General features: G+C 45.9%; 1 protein-coding gene across 2 annotated transcripts in view; it reads left to right on the forward strand.

Moving 5' to 3' along the window:
• The window catches only part of LOC122720373 (apoptotic protease-activating factor 1-like), a 48,989-nt gene that overhangs the window by 15,744 nt on the left and 15,441 nt on the right, over positions 1–17,804 (forward strand). The window lies entirely within an intron of this gene.

Genomic DNA, 17,804 nt, shown 5'->3' on the forward strand with positions numbered 1-17,804 from the left:
ATGTTCAAATATGTACATATTCTCCACATTATAGAGATTATTATCGAGATCGAGACCAGGTGTCCGTTTCGAGTTTATTCTGTACTTATGTAATACCGATATTATTAACAGATGTATCGTATTCGAACGTATAACGTATAATTTGACCGTCGTCGTATAATCCACATAAAGACCTGTTACGCGAATTACGAGTGGCCCCGAGGCAAAATCGATAATCGTCTATCGCAATTGTTGTCCATTATTGCTATGGATCCACGCACGGGGTTGGAGTACGTGCTGAAGAATTACGAGGGTGGCTAAAAGTCACCCCCCGTCGCGTGACTTATGCACCGGCAACCTCTAATGAAGATCTATCACCCGGTGCAGCGTCGTCTCTTTTATCTTCCGCCCGCATTTTCCTTTTTTTCTTTTTTTTTTTTTTTCACCTTCTCTGTTTTCGTTTCGAGAACAGAGTCTGGTTTATATAAATTATTACTTCACGTATACGCGTACACAAATTTACACTTTCTCGAATCATCGATATTTTTACAAATCCTCTTACTTTTTATCTTTATTCGTTTATTACACGCTACTCTTTTCAGATTTTTATTCAAAATTTAATTCTCGTCTCGTTGACACCTTGTTCAAGAAAGGTAATGTAAAACTCTCGTAGCAACAGTAACAATATCAAACGATTGATTTACAATGGGAAAATCCCACGCACGAGCTTTCAGAGGTGGAGAATCTACGCTGGGAAAAGTGGGCATAGAAATAAAATTATGTCGGATCCTCCGACACCTTTTGAACGGATCCATTGCATTACGTCCAGCCGATACACGCAGAGAATAGGGTAAAAGTGAAAGTAAACCGTTCCCTGTTGCTTTCTAAAGGCCAAGATGTTTATATGCATGGCGCAGAATGGAGGCATTATAATAAATGACGGTGGTTTTACCGTAAAAGAAAGAAGAAGGAAGTGTTCTTACGAACCGACGCGGCGGACTGTTTCAACGGCTGAAAGAACTTGATAACTGCTACCATCCATTTACGTTGCGTTGATACATTCTTAATTATGTCTGTCGAGGTGTTGTTAAACCAGTCTGTAACACTTGACTCGAGCTTCGAGCGAACAGGATACATCTTAATGATCGTATTATACGTATCTTTTTCACAATACGTGACAAAATAGCTCAACTCAAACTCGATGAAAATTAAATATTGGGTAAAAACAATTTTTCCTCTCTTTCTCTCTTTAATAACCAATATCCCTGCAAAAAGTCAATATTCTTTTGACAACGCAGTAACTCGCAATCTGATATCTCCCTTTTAAATTTTCTGTATGCCTAAAAAAAACTTGATAAATCGTAACCCGATACCCGTAATGTGATATTTTAGAAGCGGACGAATAAGAACGAGCATTCTTATCGTATAAATCCGAGAATCTCCCTCTTTGGAAGTCCAAAGGCAAAGCAAACAGTAATGTGAGAATGATAGCACGGTGTTTTAAAACAATACTCTTTGGCGCATCTTAAAAACAAGAACGGATGGATCTCGAAGACGGATCTCCTTTTCCTACGTTCTACTCGATAATGAAAAAAAAAAGAAAAAGGAAAAAGAAAAAGAAAAGAAAAAAATTTAATGCATCCCTTTATTTTTTAAGAAGAAATAGAATAGAATACCGTCTTTGTTAACCTCCCGCTAACGCGAGAAACATTATTCGTATCATGTTGTGTCGAACGCAAATCCTCGGTTCCTCCGCGAGAAACGGTTTCTTAAGCCCGACAAAAACCCCTTTGTTCTTTAAATTACCACCTTCGCCCATGTTTCACGAGGAACACGAGGCGATATTAGCCCCGAAGTCTTAATCCTTAATTTTCCGAGTCATTGCCCCAGCCCTCCTCCTCCTGCGAGCTTTCAACCCGACATACTTCGCATCCTTTGAGACTAACAATTAGCGATATTAATCCTAAGAGAAGGAGGGAAGGAGCGCCCAAAGGCATACGTCCTATTACACTTTAACACCCGAGAACCGGCCTCTCGTAAACATTCTTTTATAAATACCATTTCTCTCCCTCCTTCTCCTTCTTTCTCTCTTTCTCCTCAGAAAGGATCCGAGGAGAGGGAAGGAGAAAAGAGCGAGAAAGAGAGAAAGAGAGAGAGAGAGAGAGGTGATGTTTCGCAATTAACGGGCCTAATTATCGAAGAACGGGGCGGGATAAAGTTGGCGAAGAAAGGCGGCTCCCAGAAACAGGCGTGCATATTTTATTCTTAGCATCCTTAAGTCGAGTCGGCGAACGAAAGAAATAATCCTGCGATAACAGCCCCGTGTACTCGTTCCCCGGAGCTCGACCTGTTTACACGAAAGTAACCCGCTGCAGAGTAGCCGACCGCCCGTGGTGAAGAGAGATCCTTTTGTTCCTCCTCTCTCTCTCTCTCTCTCTCTGGAAAAGTTCTCTGTAAATACGAGTCCTCGGTCCTCGAGTTTCCGTTCCGCTATCGACTATATATACTTTCGTTTCTTTGCACGCGAGAAGAAGACAAAGGGGGAGAATCAGGCCGCCAGATAATGGCGCGCCTGTATCCAACGCGAGCATCGCTTCGAGTCTCGAAACCTATGTCTCCTCCACCGTTCAACGTGACCGGATTCACTTAATCCTCGAGCAACGTATGGGAAACCTATTCACCGGCTATTCACCGCCGATGGAGATAGAACGCCTCTAACAACCGGAACAGAGTCGATGATAAGGGAATCCGTTCGAGGAACGTGACGTCCGATTTCATTGGATCGCCGTACGCAAAGCGGCGCCATCTTTTTACGATTCGACGTGGCGCGATACGCGAAAGGTCTCCCGCCGCGCGACAAGTGTCGCCACCCGTTTCGTTCGCAATTACGGACGCCCCTTTATCGAGTCATTATCGAGGAAAGCTGATAAATCCGAGCCGATAAATCGGAATGGTCGGAGCGTGAATAATTTTCGATTTCGAGATTCCTCGTCGCCGCCGTTTCGCGCCGGATACGATTATTGCGTAAACCGGATCGCTTCTGCTGCCCTTTTATTCGCACCGTGATCGATGCGATCCGATGTGTTATCGATATTGTTACTGTTTCAATTCCCACCACGGTGAATCTCTCTCTCTCTCTCTACGGGTGGTTTCCATTCGTTGGACGCGGTCCAAAAAGGAACTCCGTAATGGGAATCGTCGTTGGAATTATCGTCGTATCGATCGGTCGTACGGCAGTTCGGTTCGTCGAATTGCGCAATGAATACGAATACATATCGGCCGGGTGGAATTGTTGAACGGAAGAACGATGTAACCCAACACACCGTCACCCTTTCTACTAGGGCTTTCCCGTTTCCTTGTAAAAGATTCGGTTCGACGAAATTGCCACGAGCAAATGGTAATCTGCGGAATCCTGTCGGCCGTCTCTTACCTGGAAACCCAGTTCCAGTTCGGGTAACGAAGTCCTTGAACCTAAACCTCTTTCGAGCTTGGGTTTCCCGATTTCGTCGATCCTTTTTTTTGAAACCGGATCTTTATCGATATCCAGATTTCGATAGCGTTAATCTAATCGGTGCATCGTTGCGAAAGCTTTTAAAAGTGATTCAATTGCAATTCTTTTATCTCCATAGATTACCATATTTGCAACGCTTTATCATTAACGATCGACGTGACTAATTGACGCTGCGTCGCACGATTTCGTGGAATTCGTCCCGCTTATCGACGATGAATAGATCAAATGAACGAAATAAAACGACAACTATCCTCTCTCTCTCTCTTTCCTCTTTCCTCCTTTTTAACCCTAAATTTCATTCCCAGAATCCGTTTCCGCCGCGTGCCTGGTTGTAAAATCAGTACATCCGGATGTCAAAGCGATGTCACCCGAACGGGTACACGCATCAGTTTTAAATTCGATCAATGGGTGATACGAAGCGTGAAACACTTTTAGGGTTGAAAGTTTAAAGGCCGGCTCGCGAAAGAGCAAATCGCAGTTACAACCGTGAAACTGGGGGGGGGAGGGGGTGGTTGGATCCATTCGGTTGTGGGAACTCCGGTGTCGAGTGCAGCCGGAACCGAACGAAAGGAATATACTCGTTCCGTACCCCTCGCACGTTCCAATATCCTTCTTTTTTCTTTCTTTTTTTTTTTTTCCTTTTTTTCGGCTGTCGACGTTCGCCGATGAATGGCGAAATCTTCGCGATCTTTTTCACAAAAGGGAAAATAAACATACCTGTTGGAAACGGCCGCGACACCGGGGGCTTTTGTCACGCTGAATTTATCGTTCTCCGTCACGCGTTACTGTTAAAACTGTAAATCGTGGAACAGGGTTTCAAAAAGAAAAAAAAAGACAAAAAACATTCCCGTGAATTTTGTATCCGAGATAAATTTCGTGATCGCATAATGTCACCGTGGATGATATGCAAACGACAAGTGGTAAATTCCAGGTGTCACGTTTCTGGCCGGATTCGACGTGAAAAAAAAAAAAACGTATCGATGTAAAAAAAAAAAAAAAAAAAAGAAAAAAAGAACGGCCAATCCATTTTTTCCCTTCTCCCCCAAAATCGCTGATTACTTCGCGCACGGGTCAATTGACCCAACTCGACCCAGAATTTACAAATTCCCCGATATTCGAGCGGCCGCGATACACAGCCGTGACAGGGCTGTTGTAATACAAACAAAAACCGTGGCGATGCGCGCGTTAGAGAATGCATTAACGTGGAAGAGAGAGAGAGAGAGAGAGGAGTTCACGTTGCCTGGCAACCGATCCACGGTGTAATTCATTTTGGGGAAGTTTCTCTGTATGCAATATCCCCCTCTATCGCATACTCTCCCTCGGAGCGCGCGATGCACTCCCGCCAACTCTTCTCTCCCGGCCGATGCACACAAACGATAGATGCGCCCAACTACTGGCCGACGAACGTTCGGAATCGCGGTGATCTGATTTTAAACCAATCAACGGCGGTTTCGCGCTTAATTTACAATCAGCCCTGATTCGAATCATTCGTTGCACCACGCGTCCTCCAACGTTGCACGCGGCGGCCCTTAATGAAAATATTTTAATCGATTGCCGTATAACAATTGCCGGGGCTCTCGTTCCTCTCTCTCTCTCTCTCTCTCTCTCGTTGAAAATTCGGTGCCGGGGGATAGGTTTATAAAGGGAACGTAGGTAGGTAGGGTAGGCGGCACGAGATATTCGATTAAAACTCCACAAAGACAACAAACTGCATTTCGATTTAAATGGCGAACGAATGAAAATGCAGTTATATCCGAATCACCGTTAAACGATAGCGTTATACTCGTTCTCGCAGTGTCTACTACGCTCGGGGTGGAGAGAGAGAGAGAGAGAGAGAGAGAGAGGAGATTATAAAGCCACTCGACGGCGTACTCGACGGTGAAATTATGATAATCGTTGGAACGATTATCATAGAAGATGCGATACGAAAAAGACGACTATTTATTTTCCATGGAATACCGTCCCGGCATGCGCATTCAATGGCATTAATACACCGGGGATAATTCACGAACAACGACACCTGCGCGCAATAAAGTAAATCTAGCTTTTCGTTTCATTGTTCCCCTCGCGCTCCCCTCGTGCTCGTCGCGATCACACACCGCATTAACCGACAATAATAAAAAGAAAGGTTCTATCGATGACACGCTAACGAACGATCCCGTGCATGAATTTTTAATAAATCCCCAATGCGGTCTATTTAAGAGGGGGGGTCGAAGGGGAATCGAAACCTTTTTTTCTTTTCGCGTCGAGATATCGCGTGGTAACTTCGAGTTTCATTCGAATCGTTGAATATATATATATTCGCGCGATAAAAATAACCGAACAAACGAGCGAAACCGAAATTCAACGAGTCCAACAATTTCCGCCACGCTTCTAATAATGATCGAACGAAAAGAAGAGCGTGGTTCGTAATTCACCGATACGGGTATGCATGCGTAGCGAGGCTCGAAATTTCTCGGTAAGCGAACAAGATAGGTGCGTGTAGAAGAGAAAAGAAACGTGCAGGATGCGTGCACGCGTCTGTCGCATGCGTGCATATGCGCGAGCCTGAATTGCGTGAGGTTCGCGCTTTAATTTAGCAAAGTACCTACCGTTCCGCTCGGCGAAAGTGCAAAGGGGGGTGCACCACTGGACGCGATCCTTCACGCACCCGTTGCATAATAAGTTTTCTCGGCGCGTACGCATCCAGGTGAGGACGGTGCTCGCCCCACAAGAAGAAGGAGGAGGAGGAGGAGGAGGAGGAGGAGCGTGGACGCCACGTGGATGACTCGAAGCTTAATGAGTTTCTTAGCCTGGTTCTTGCCTCTTCTGAGTCGGGCAGCGAGCCGGAAACGAGGGACTTGTTACAAAAGTAAGGTAACGAGGTGAATTTCTCTCTCACCTTCTGTCGCAAATTTGCAAGGTCGTCTCGATCCGAGAGTCACGATGAATTTTCACGCTTCCGTGATCTTTAATTTCTCGTGCGCGCGAAGGAGGGGAGGAGGAAGAAACCGTCGTCGTCGTAAAGAAACCGTAAAACTGTTGTAAATGACGGTCGTAAAAATTATACGCGAAACGCTTCGGGAGACGGACGTCGAAGTGGGTATCAAACACGATAATTAATAATGGTAATTCGAGGTTTTTGTATTATGTATACGTTATGCATGCGGGAAATATTAACCGTACGATCGACATCGTTCCGCTTCTCGCGATCTCGGGATCCACTATCTTTTAGACCGATCTTTTCCGCTTAATTTCTGGAACGCGTTACGGCAGAGAATTATACAACGTTGCATATTTTGTTCGATTCGCTTCGAAAACGGGGCCCGCACGTTGGATTCATCGTCCCCTGCTCGACACGATTGCTCCCTGAACGCTGTCATTAATAGGCATTAGGACGAAAACGGTTCGTTGCCGTCAGTTATGGGAAAAATTTAATAGTAAATTTAACAAAAGTTAGGAATGAAGTTACTTCGATAATTTATCGTTCAAAACAATAACAATTGTAATGGACGAGATTATACGAAAAGGGAATCGACTTCAAAATTTTTAACTACTTATTTTTTCTTCACTTAATGGGTTAATTCTGGTAAGCGAGCTTCCATCGACGCAAAGATATCGATATCCTTCATCGAGAGGAGAAGCCAATTCTACGTACGCATACGGTTCCGATATATAGCTTAATAGTTTCCATCGAGGTTGGAAATTTTTTCACGCGCTATAACGTAATAATATCGTAGGCTGATATCGATCGAAGATTAGCATCTGGCCGGCCGCAAAGGGAGATTAGGTAGATCGATCACACGTGCTGAACCAATTCCTCTGGTCAGCTGCTCATCAATACTAGTAATGGTACTATCCCCCGTGATCCCACTCCTCTTCCTTCCTGTGTCTATATTGTATGTACGTACGTATACATCCCCGTATTCCTCTAATAGGCATATAATCGTTATGCATATACAACACACGTATACGCGTTACGTTACGTGTGTGCCAATTCCTGTCCATATATTTATACATATGTACATACATTATGTGCAGACATCGACAGACGATGCGTGTGTACCGGCTATAATTATGTACAACCTCTATCGTGTTTGTTAACGTTATATACATATAGAAATCTGTATATATTATACACATATATATATACATGTGTAACGTGTACATATACATACATATATATATATATATATATATATATACATATATATATACCTAGCGCGACATACGGTACGATTGCATATGCAAACCTGCCATTGCGTCAACCGATACGAAATGCCCAATGCGAGCCCAAAATGCAAATTTTCCCGAATCTCGTTTCGACCGCTTTTTTCAAAACAGGCTGCTCGGAAAAAAGGGGGAATTGCTGCCTTTCCTGGATTGTAGTAACACAGTTGTTCCACAGGAAATTTCGAAGGAAATAGGAGGTGCGCCGAACGAAATGGCAGACTTTCTTTCACGCGGTGGAACGTCGAGGCGGCACGTCTCTCGGTGAAAACGTAAGTCGCCGGCAACGAGCGCAACAGACTGTTACATCTGTCGCTCGCATAATGCGCGATGTCGTGCGTATATCATATTGCATAATGCATGGAAACGTGTGTGGCCGCGCGATATTGCGGCGGAAATGGTGTCGCGGAAAATGGGAAAGCTGCGGCTGCTGTACAACATCGCTACGGTTCTGCTTACCGTCGTTGCCCTCTCGTTTCGCTCCGTGCACGTGGGGTAACGCAACTGTTGCCGCTGTTAAGTCATCCCGAAAATTTTTACGCTTTTTTTTAATACCCCGTTTTAGATAAAAGCAAAAATAATAATCCGTTGGAACTTTATCTAAGGCGAAACGAATGAGTTTGTAAATGTTATTTTTTTTCGCTAAAACGTCGCGATATTTTGGTGAATTTGATATGGGTGAAAAAAACTACGATAAGATACTACGAGGCGGAGGATACATTAATCGTAGAAGTGGAGAAAAAGCGGGTCAAAGTAGATTCCTGGGAAACAAGTATTGGACTGTATCAAAAGAGATTTCCATTCCAGGGATAGACGGAGGAAATATACGGTGGAAAGATTTTCCTCGGTTCGACGGATAGGTGGTATTCCTCCATTCGAGGATAAGGAACGGCGGAGAGAAATTCGAACCGAGGATGCAAATCATTCCCGAACAGCGTCGCGTATAAATATTCGACAATTTGCATTTTCCTCCCGGTGGCAACCGTAGTACCGTCCCGGCCATTTCCAAGATGGATGCCGCCACTTTGCGAGATATACGCCGAAAGTTTTACTGCCCACTAAATTTCAACTAGCTTCTCTACCAAACTACACATATATATATATATATATATATATATATATATATATATTCTTATATACGCGACGCGAAAAATAAGAAGAATACGACACTTGTTGCTCCCGTTGGAAAAACCTTTCGCTTTGGCGTCGGTTCAAGATCCATACGGATATTACCCGAGACTACTCTGCAGCTAATCTCGAAAACTGTCGCCGATTGTGAATAATCATCCTTAAAAGGATATTCACCGCGCGTGAATGACCGTTAACCATCCACGGACGATCGATGCTCGATGATCGATCTCCCTCGTCCTCGTCTCTACATCCTCGTCGACGAGGTGCGTTTAACGCGCGATTCCACGTGGCCAAGGATTGGCAATTAAAAATATTTTTATAACCCCTCTCGTGTCCGACGGTCGTTCGATCGGTAAGTGGTCTTCCACCCCCTTCCCCCCTTTCCCTCTCCCTCCGTTCCATTCGAACGATATATCCCCACGATTTTATTGGCTTTCAGCGTTATATAGGAAGCCATAACGACTCGATTAAGCGGGACAGTCGGTGATTGCCGGTATAATTTGCCGAACAAATCGCGTCGCCGTAATCCTAGCCTCGTCTGACCGCCCGTATCGATCATTCTGATTTACCGATCTCCCGCCATCACGTGTCCACGCGATGCGCGCATCCCAGCTACACCTGCGTGCCTGTTAACGTAACACCGCGTCCGTCCACTTTTATACAGGAATCGAATCAACGCGGGGTAGATCGAGGGCAGACGACAACCACGTTTATATTTATATCCTTTATATAACTTGGTTGAAAAGTTAGAGCTCGAGGAGGGGAAGGAGAATTGAATTAAAATGCGCTAACGCTGTTTTTTTCGTATATATATATATATATATATAAGAAATATATTATACGGATATAACGAACGATATATTGTTTATTTTCGTTCGCCCGTAGCCGCGATCGGCGCATATTAATCCTCTCTCTAATTAAAGGAATTCAAGCGGCAGAGATGGACGTGTATCGGGACGCGTCCAGTACGAAATAATAGAGGCGTTGGTATTGTCCGATTCGGCCGGGTTCCCCTGTTATTCTGATCGCGCGAGCAGAAGCATTTTAATCACGTCCCTAAATTATTCTAATTACTACGGGGAGGGAAAAAGGGGGGGGGGGGAGGAGGATGCCGAATAAATGCGCGTCAAAATTGATTTTCCCGAATTCGATCCCCCTTCCGAAACGGTTTTTCATTATTTTTTTGCCCACACAGTGGATCGTCGCCCCCTGCGGGCCTCCCTGTCCACTCACGCTCTCTGCCCGTCGCTCGTCGATGCAATTTTCCTAGTTTATCGCCGTTAATCGACGTAGCGGAGGCCGACCTCCGCCCCGCGCCTACGTTCTTCGGTCCTTCGACGAAGGCAGGAGGAGGAGGAGGAGGAGGAGGAGGAGGAGGAAGTAAATGGAAAGCGACGAGGAGGGAAAGGAGAGGGGAAAAAATACGCGGCGGAAAGAAGGAAGAAGAGGAGGAAAAACGAGAGATAATAGATGGGGTAGTGGAGGTGCGATCCATCGGCAGCCTGTTACTCCTCGATTACTTCGCAATGGCGCAATCAACGCCGAGTGATCTTTATTCTCAACAGGCCGCCCAACCCGATACGTTGGAACGGGCCAGCGTGGCGCTAGAATTTCGCGCAAACGAGACAATACCGCCGCGAAGCTTCGTTACAACAGGGTGTGATTGTCGTCCCATCAAAGTGGACAGTTTACAGATGGATTGGAAGGCCGATGGAAACCTCCCCCACTCGCCTGTGGATGGCACTTGTGCAGGCATATACGCCGGGGGCGGCGCAACTTCCCTCGATTGTTTCGCCGAATTTTAGACGGTATTCACCGGAACGCTGTGATTAATTACCACAGCTTTGTGCGGACGCTCTACTCCGAACGCTGTAATCATTTGAAATATCGGCTCGCCTCGTAGGTGATAAACCGGGTGATTCCCCCGTGGGAAGGAGGGGGAGAGAGAATGGTTAACGATTAGTCCATTTATAAACCGGGGGGAAAAATCGAGTGAAAAGGGAATCACTTTTTACCGGTTGAATCGTACCCGTATCGTATTTATTTATTTCTCTCTCCCCTTCTTCTAACCAACGAAAAGACTACGCCGACGTACTTTTCCTCGAAAACTCTCGCTCAAAGATCCCAAGATGAATGCCTCGTGCCGATAAAAGCGTTCCACCCCTTCATTTTTCCATGGACGAAAGCACGCGGAAAACGCGTCAACTCGAACCGCGCGTTGTAAACCGCGAACTCATCCTTTCTCTCTCTCTCTCTCTCTCCGTCCTTCCACCGTTTTTTTCCGTTTCGCTCCCGCAATTACTCAGGTGTAATTGCGTTCCAACCCCCTCCCCTCACTCGGCTTACACGGGTTCGCGCGAAAAAAAAAAAGAACGGACGATACGTGTCACGCGCACGTTGTAGAGAGTAAAACGTTGGAGAGAGAAAGAGAGAGAGAAAGAGAGAGGGAAGAGAGAGTTGTATACAAGGTTCGGGGGATGCCGATAGTAGGTGTAGGTCGGATGCAACGCTGCAACGGGCAGGCATTTGCCAGTTTCCCTTGCCACGTCCACCCTCGATTCAATTCAATGCCACTCAATCAGTCAATGTAACGCGCATGCAGCCGCATACCGGTGTACCGCGTTTCGCAATGAAACGACCGCTGTTTCGACCGGTACTTCGCTGTTAAGTGTCTCCCCCTTGTAATCGGACCGCCACCGATCGCTCCTCTCGCCGCCGCCGTCGCCGCCGTCCATCAAGGCATCGCGCGAATATGGCACGCGCGCGTTTTGCTCTACAGATTTTATTTTTCAGTTTACGCTTCGTTGTTTATTCACGAGCCCGGGCCCCGGTGTCACCGCGTATTCCCCCGCAATTTGTTCCCCCGGCCATCCGCCAACCTACTATATCATCCCCCCGTAGCGTTGCACAGGAGGAGAGAATTACGACCGAGTTTGTGTTTTTTTCGATATCACGCGACGCCGATCCGTTGCAGGAAACGAGCTTGTTGCAAAACCAGGTACATGACGGACATACCCACCCGTCACTGAGAAATGGAATTTCATAGGGCGGTACGTCAACTTTCCACGCACTTTTCGTAAAAGCCCGGCTGCAATCTCTCCGTTGTAAACGGAAATGAAATTTTAATTCGTAATTCCGGGTGATGCGCGCTATCCACCATGGCCAGGGGGGGGGGGTAATTAACCAATCCGCGTAGGAGATAAAAAAAAAAAAAAAAGGAAAGAAGGTAATATCAGCTTGATGGAGTAGGTGAAGTACGCGAGGGTGGAAAATTTAAAAGCGGTTCCCCTTTGGAACGGAAGGCCTTCACACGGCCTTCGTTTACTTTTACAAAATTCTCGAGAAGGATCGTAGGAAATTCTCCTCTCTTACGAGATTGTTACACACACACACACACACACGCGCTGTTTTCAATGATGCATATCGTTCTCCGCAATTTTAACGGATATTTATCTATCGAGATTTCACGAGTCATCGTCCAACGTTGTCCATCATCCATCCTCGTTCTCCACAGTGGAAAAATCCTCGACGACCCGTGTCGGATTCCATAATCCCTGCGAATGACTTAACTAAACGCGGCCGAAGCCCGAAAACGTTCCGTATCGAATCGTCGCCGAATGAACCCCTCCGTCATCTCTCGGAATCTCTATACATATATATATATCTCTCTCTTTCTCTTTCTCTCTGGTCGGGAGAGAAGTTATTCTCCCATCTATATTCGACGATGCAATCTACGTTGGCCTCGTGGCTGCGGTTCCAACGGCCGTAAACAACTCGGAAAGTCCCTCGGTGGCCGCGTTCCTCGGCCGGACGCCGACGTCGACGAAATCGAGAGCGAGGGGAGGACCGTTGTGGAAGATCGGCGCAAGTTTACATACGAATGCCTGATTTCGGGTGTAACGCGCCCACCGGGGAAATCGAGGGACGGGGACACCCTCGATATCGCGAGCGACTGAAAGTGACGTGCTATCGTGCTACCAGTTGCCATGCTAATTATCCCTGGCAATTAGGTAAATCAAGGATGGGAGGGATCCGCCTAATGTTGTCGGCCACCCCAAAATCCTGACGGAGGCTGTTCCCTCTCGCTGTGGAACAAAGGTTGCGAACAGAAGCGCGACGAGTGTCTCTATCATCAGAGAAATCGTCAGAGATTACGATGATAAAAGGCTCGCGTGATTGGGTCAGACGATGGGGGCTACCAGATGGCGATTCGATTTTTCGTTTCGCTTTCTTTCAGGGAGACGCGCCGTTACTCGACTCCGTCGTTCGCTCGTGTCGACGTCCAACTGTTGTGTTGGAAAAGTTATGCGGCGAACGGAACAACCGGCGCTCTTTATTCCATTTTTTTTTTTTTTTTCTTCTTCAAAAGGAAGGATTACACACGTGGTGCGCGTCGTCGTTAGTCAGAAAAGCGACAGAGAGAGAGAGAGAGAGAGAGAGAGAGAGAGAGAGAGAGAGGAAAGAATGGTTTTTGTCGGTTGTACCGGGGCCTAATTGCGGTCGATGTCACGACAAATATCGTTGTTCCACCCCTCGGCCAATATCGTACGTCACAGGAGCGTAAGCGCGTCGTGGTAACTCGTCGTATTCGTTTACCGATACTTCCTATGCTAATTATACCAATTAGCATAGCGGGGACATAACGCGACGAGAGAGCGTGCATCGTGAGTTTCTAGGGAACTCACTCCGTCCGTTTCCTCGTAAATTCGTCGATAGTTTATCCCTCCACCACGTGTGTGGAAGTTCGCACACGAATTTACATGCAGCCCGTACGGAGATGCGTGCACCGTTAGATACAAGATATATATATATATATGCATGAATGTCTCGTACGTTTAGTTGTGTGTATCGATACATACATGTACATAGCCTACTACCGTCCTGCGCGCGCCGCGTCAAGCGCAACCATTCGGACACGGGATTAACATAAAAGGAAGAGTCAATATCATAAACAATCTTCGTTACAATGGACCGAGCGGTGTTGGCAATAAATTCGTCGATATGAGATGGGGAAAGGTGGTGAGTCCTTCATCTCCCTCTCTCTTTCTCTCTCTCTCTCTCTCTCTTTTCCTGTAAAAGCAGATCAAGGATGGAGGGATGAAATTGCATGGAGGGCGCCGATTGGCCGATTCGGAGAACAGAGAAGGAAGAACAGGACGGCATCGACTTTTCGTCGATATCATAAACCACCGTTCGGGGGTTGAAACTTCTTCCCTCCTAGGGAAACGGACGAGGAAGAAGGAGAGGGAGGAAGAGAAGAAGAAGAAGGAGGAGGAAGAGGTTGAGCGACAGGGTCGGGTTCGACCGGGTCGTAAATTCGTCGATATGCAAAACAGATTCTCCTCGGCCGTTTCCTCTACACCTCCTCCTCATCCTTGTAACTCCGAGGAGATCGCACACCTCCTTTTCTTTTCTTCTCTCCCCTTTTTTCCTCTTTTTTTTTCTCTTCTTCTTCTTCTCCTTCTTCTTTATCCTTCTTTATTCTTTCCATTTATCTCTCGACAGGAACGCGAAATAAATTCGAATGGAATAGGAGCGCAATGCCATCTCGATCGCCACGGTGGTGGTAACTCGTAGGATAACTCTTTCCGTGGTCAAAGGTTACGCAATTGCGGCCGTGATTTCTCGGCCGTAGGTCGACCCGTATTCGCAGAAACCGTGTCCGCAGGTAGAAACACCGCGCGATATCTCGATTGTCGGCGTACTCGTTCATTTGCATAGGAATGGTGAGAATGTTGTACAAAGGCGGATCACCGGAGAGGGAAAAACGGGTGGTGGAGATTGGTGGTTATCTTGGGCGGTTCTTACTTCTGCTACTACTGGATATTAATTCTGTAAAAAAAAAAAAAAAAAAACATACAATCGTACGATATTCCCCCTTCCGTTAAACCGTTGTTACAAGCTTAAGAATGATTGCGATCAATCTCGACTCGAATCTTGTTACGTGAACATCATCAAAGAAGAATTTTTAAATATTCGTCCCATTCATTAAAAGAAAAAAACAAAAAAAAAAAAACAAAAAGGAAAGAAAGAAAGAAAGAAACTTCGCGAAGTTGGGAATAAATTTTATTTTTAGACGTTTAATGAAACTCGAGCGAGCAGTTGGCGTACGAATGGCCGAATAAAACGATAAAAATCGCGGAAAACGATGGAACGATTTTATTAGTATAGTTTCCTCCCCCCCTCCTTCCCTCCTCGCTATCGCGAGTTATCTTTTACATTACTCGCGACGCGATCGTTTTAAGACCGATCGCCGCGGGAGATACGCGACGAACTTCTCTCTCGCGTACGTTCGCCTCTTCTTTTTCTTTTTTTTTTCTTTTATATAAAATCCACGCCACGTTTGTCCACGCCACAAAGACGACGCCAAAAGGTAAACAGACAGACCTCCCGTTATTGGATTTTTGGTATGGTGGTTAAAAACCGTGGTGGACAAGCCACGGTTATTATTATTATTATTATTATTATTATTATTATTATTATTATTATTATTATTATTCGCTTCGGTCTCGATCGGTTTTTAGCCGAGGAGGATCCCCCCTCCCCCTCTTCTGCCCCCTTGCCGAGTAACGGCATCCACGAGCGAGGCGCATTTGTATTTTAGCTTTACACCGTGATTATGGCTAAGTTAAAGTTTAAACTGGCGTATCATTCAGGATAACGCGGGATAAAATCGCGTCGTACGATCGGCCGGTAACTTCGAAGACGCTTTTGAACGAGGTAGTTTCGGCGATGGAGGGAGGGGGTGGGTGGGGGGCCGTATTGCAAAGTCTTCGCGATATTACGCGAATTTTACGATCCGGGACTTAGTTTGCATATCAATGGGATATATATTCGGGTTCGAGTCTCGGACGGAGAAAGGAGTTTTTCGAAAAAGGAGACGAGTACGAGGACTACGACGACTACGACGACGACGACGACGACGACGACGACGACGACGACGAAGACGACGTTGTCGGGAAATTGGGACATAGCGGGCAACCACCGACTCTCCTCCAACTTTTCATACACGCCGTAGTTTATTGATAACGCTTATCGTATTCCTGGACTGCGTAAACTTGCCACGGCGAATACTCGAAAACGTCCGGCTTTATTTCCCTCCTCTTCTCCAGGAGAAGATTCTATTTTCCCCCGGCCGAGATTCCATTCCGAATATGCTTTAAAATTACAGCGAGCAACGAAGCTCGTTTCTGGACTGGGATAGATAAAAGTGACGTATAACGCGAGCACAAAGGTATAAAATAAGAAAAGAGAAATAAAAGAGAAAAGAAAAAAAAAAAAAAAGGAAAAAGGATAGGAAAGTTTGTCGCGAGATCGTAAGGCGAGGAATTCGATAAAAGGGATCCCCCGTGAAAGAAGAAGTTTCGCGACCGAAGGGTAATGAAAAGTTTCACCCTCTTCCGCGTTGTTTTTAACGATCGAGTTTTTCCGAAAGAGCGATCTCGAACGACACGTCCATCTTGGCTGGAAACATTTCATTTAATGAACGCCTAATATAAATATCGAAGATTAATCGAGCCGTAATGCGCTCGTTCCCGGATGATAAACTACCCTCTGCCTCGATAACGGCCGAGTCACTGTCCATCAATATTATGTGCATATTCTCTCTCGCCACCCTCGCAGAGAGAGAGAGAGAGAGAGAGAGAGGAGAGTCGAACTCGCTTTACCCTGACGAGAATAAATTTGACGAGAAAAGTAAGTTATCTACTTACTTCTCCTTCCTTCCTTCCAATCCCTCCCTCCCCGTTCAATGGAAATTTCTTCTAAACGCGATTACGTCAACTCTGGCCTCGTTAACCTGTTCATTTTTCATTTATCGTTACGGACACGCGAATTCTTTTTCGAATTGATAATAACTTGTTCGTATCGTTTTAATCCCATCCCCCTTAATATTCCACGTTGTCCAATCTTCTCGCAGAGACATCCTCAGTTTTATCCCAGATATTCGTTTCAAAAATGTTTCCTTGCGAAACTTCCCTCTTCTTTTATTTCTCGAAATATTTCCAAAGTTGCGCATATATACCCAGCCAGATCGTTTCACGGAAGAAAAGAGTACGTTAGAAGCGAGCACACGATACACGGTTAATGTACGATCCGGCCGTCACGCGCCAATAGCGCAGCGTGGCGAGGCGAATGACAAAGAGGGAAATATCGAAAGGAGGGAGGGGAAGGGGAGGAAGAAAATAAAGTTGCATGGTTCATAAACAATTCCATATGGTCCCGGACGTTCGTCGAGCGGCACTTACGACGGCGATCGCGCTTCTTCCCAGTTTCCTCTCGATATCGTCTCCACTTTACTCCCCCCATTTCCGGGGCCCGAGCCTCGCAGCGTTTATGCCTTCGGTATTTCTCTTTTGGTTATGCCTTCGAAATTGTTATATACTTTCTGCCTGTCTGTCTCTCTGTCTCTCTCTGTGCGCGATTACGCCATCCGCGCGAGGAAATCTGACGCGGAAAGAGAACGTTCCATAACCATTACCGCGTCCTAAAAGGTCCTAGTTTCGTGGCGATCCGGGACGTAAATTTCCTTTCACGATGATATCGACGAAAATATCAACGGGCTCCGGTATATATATATATATATCTCTTTTTTTCTTATCTTCTGCACCAAGTTTAATTAGGCGAATACTTTCTCTCGAAGGAAGGCGCGAAGGAATAAGAAGAAAATAAATCAAACATCGTTTCACCGCCTCGCAATCCAGCCACCTCGCCCCATCAAAGTTCCAGCCCGGTCGAACGGAAGGCCGATTTTACAGCTCAGTTTTTCCCTCCTGGCGAATTGACCGTTTGACCATTAATTCCAATCACACAGCCCGGTGACTTTTAATTACCAATAAAATCCCTGAACCCGATGCCTGATGAGGGAAAAATTACCAGAGCACGCTCTCTACCCTTTTTCCGTTAGATTGATTCTTTCCTTCTTCTCTCTCTCTCTCTCTCTCTCTCTCTCTCTCTCTCTCTCTCTCTCTCTCTC

Source organism: Apis laboriosa, unplaced genomic scaffold (assembly GCF_014066325.1).
Source record: "Apis laboriosa isolate Shangri-la unplaced genomic scaffold, ASM1406632v1 scaffold12_cov154, whole genome shotgun sequence".
In the NCBI taxonomy this organism is placed as follows: domain Eukaryota; kingdom Metazoa; phylum Arthropoda; class Insecta; order Hymenoptera; family Apidae; genus Apis; species Apis laboriosa.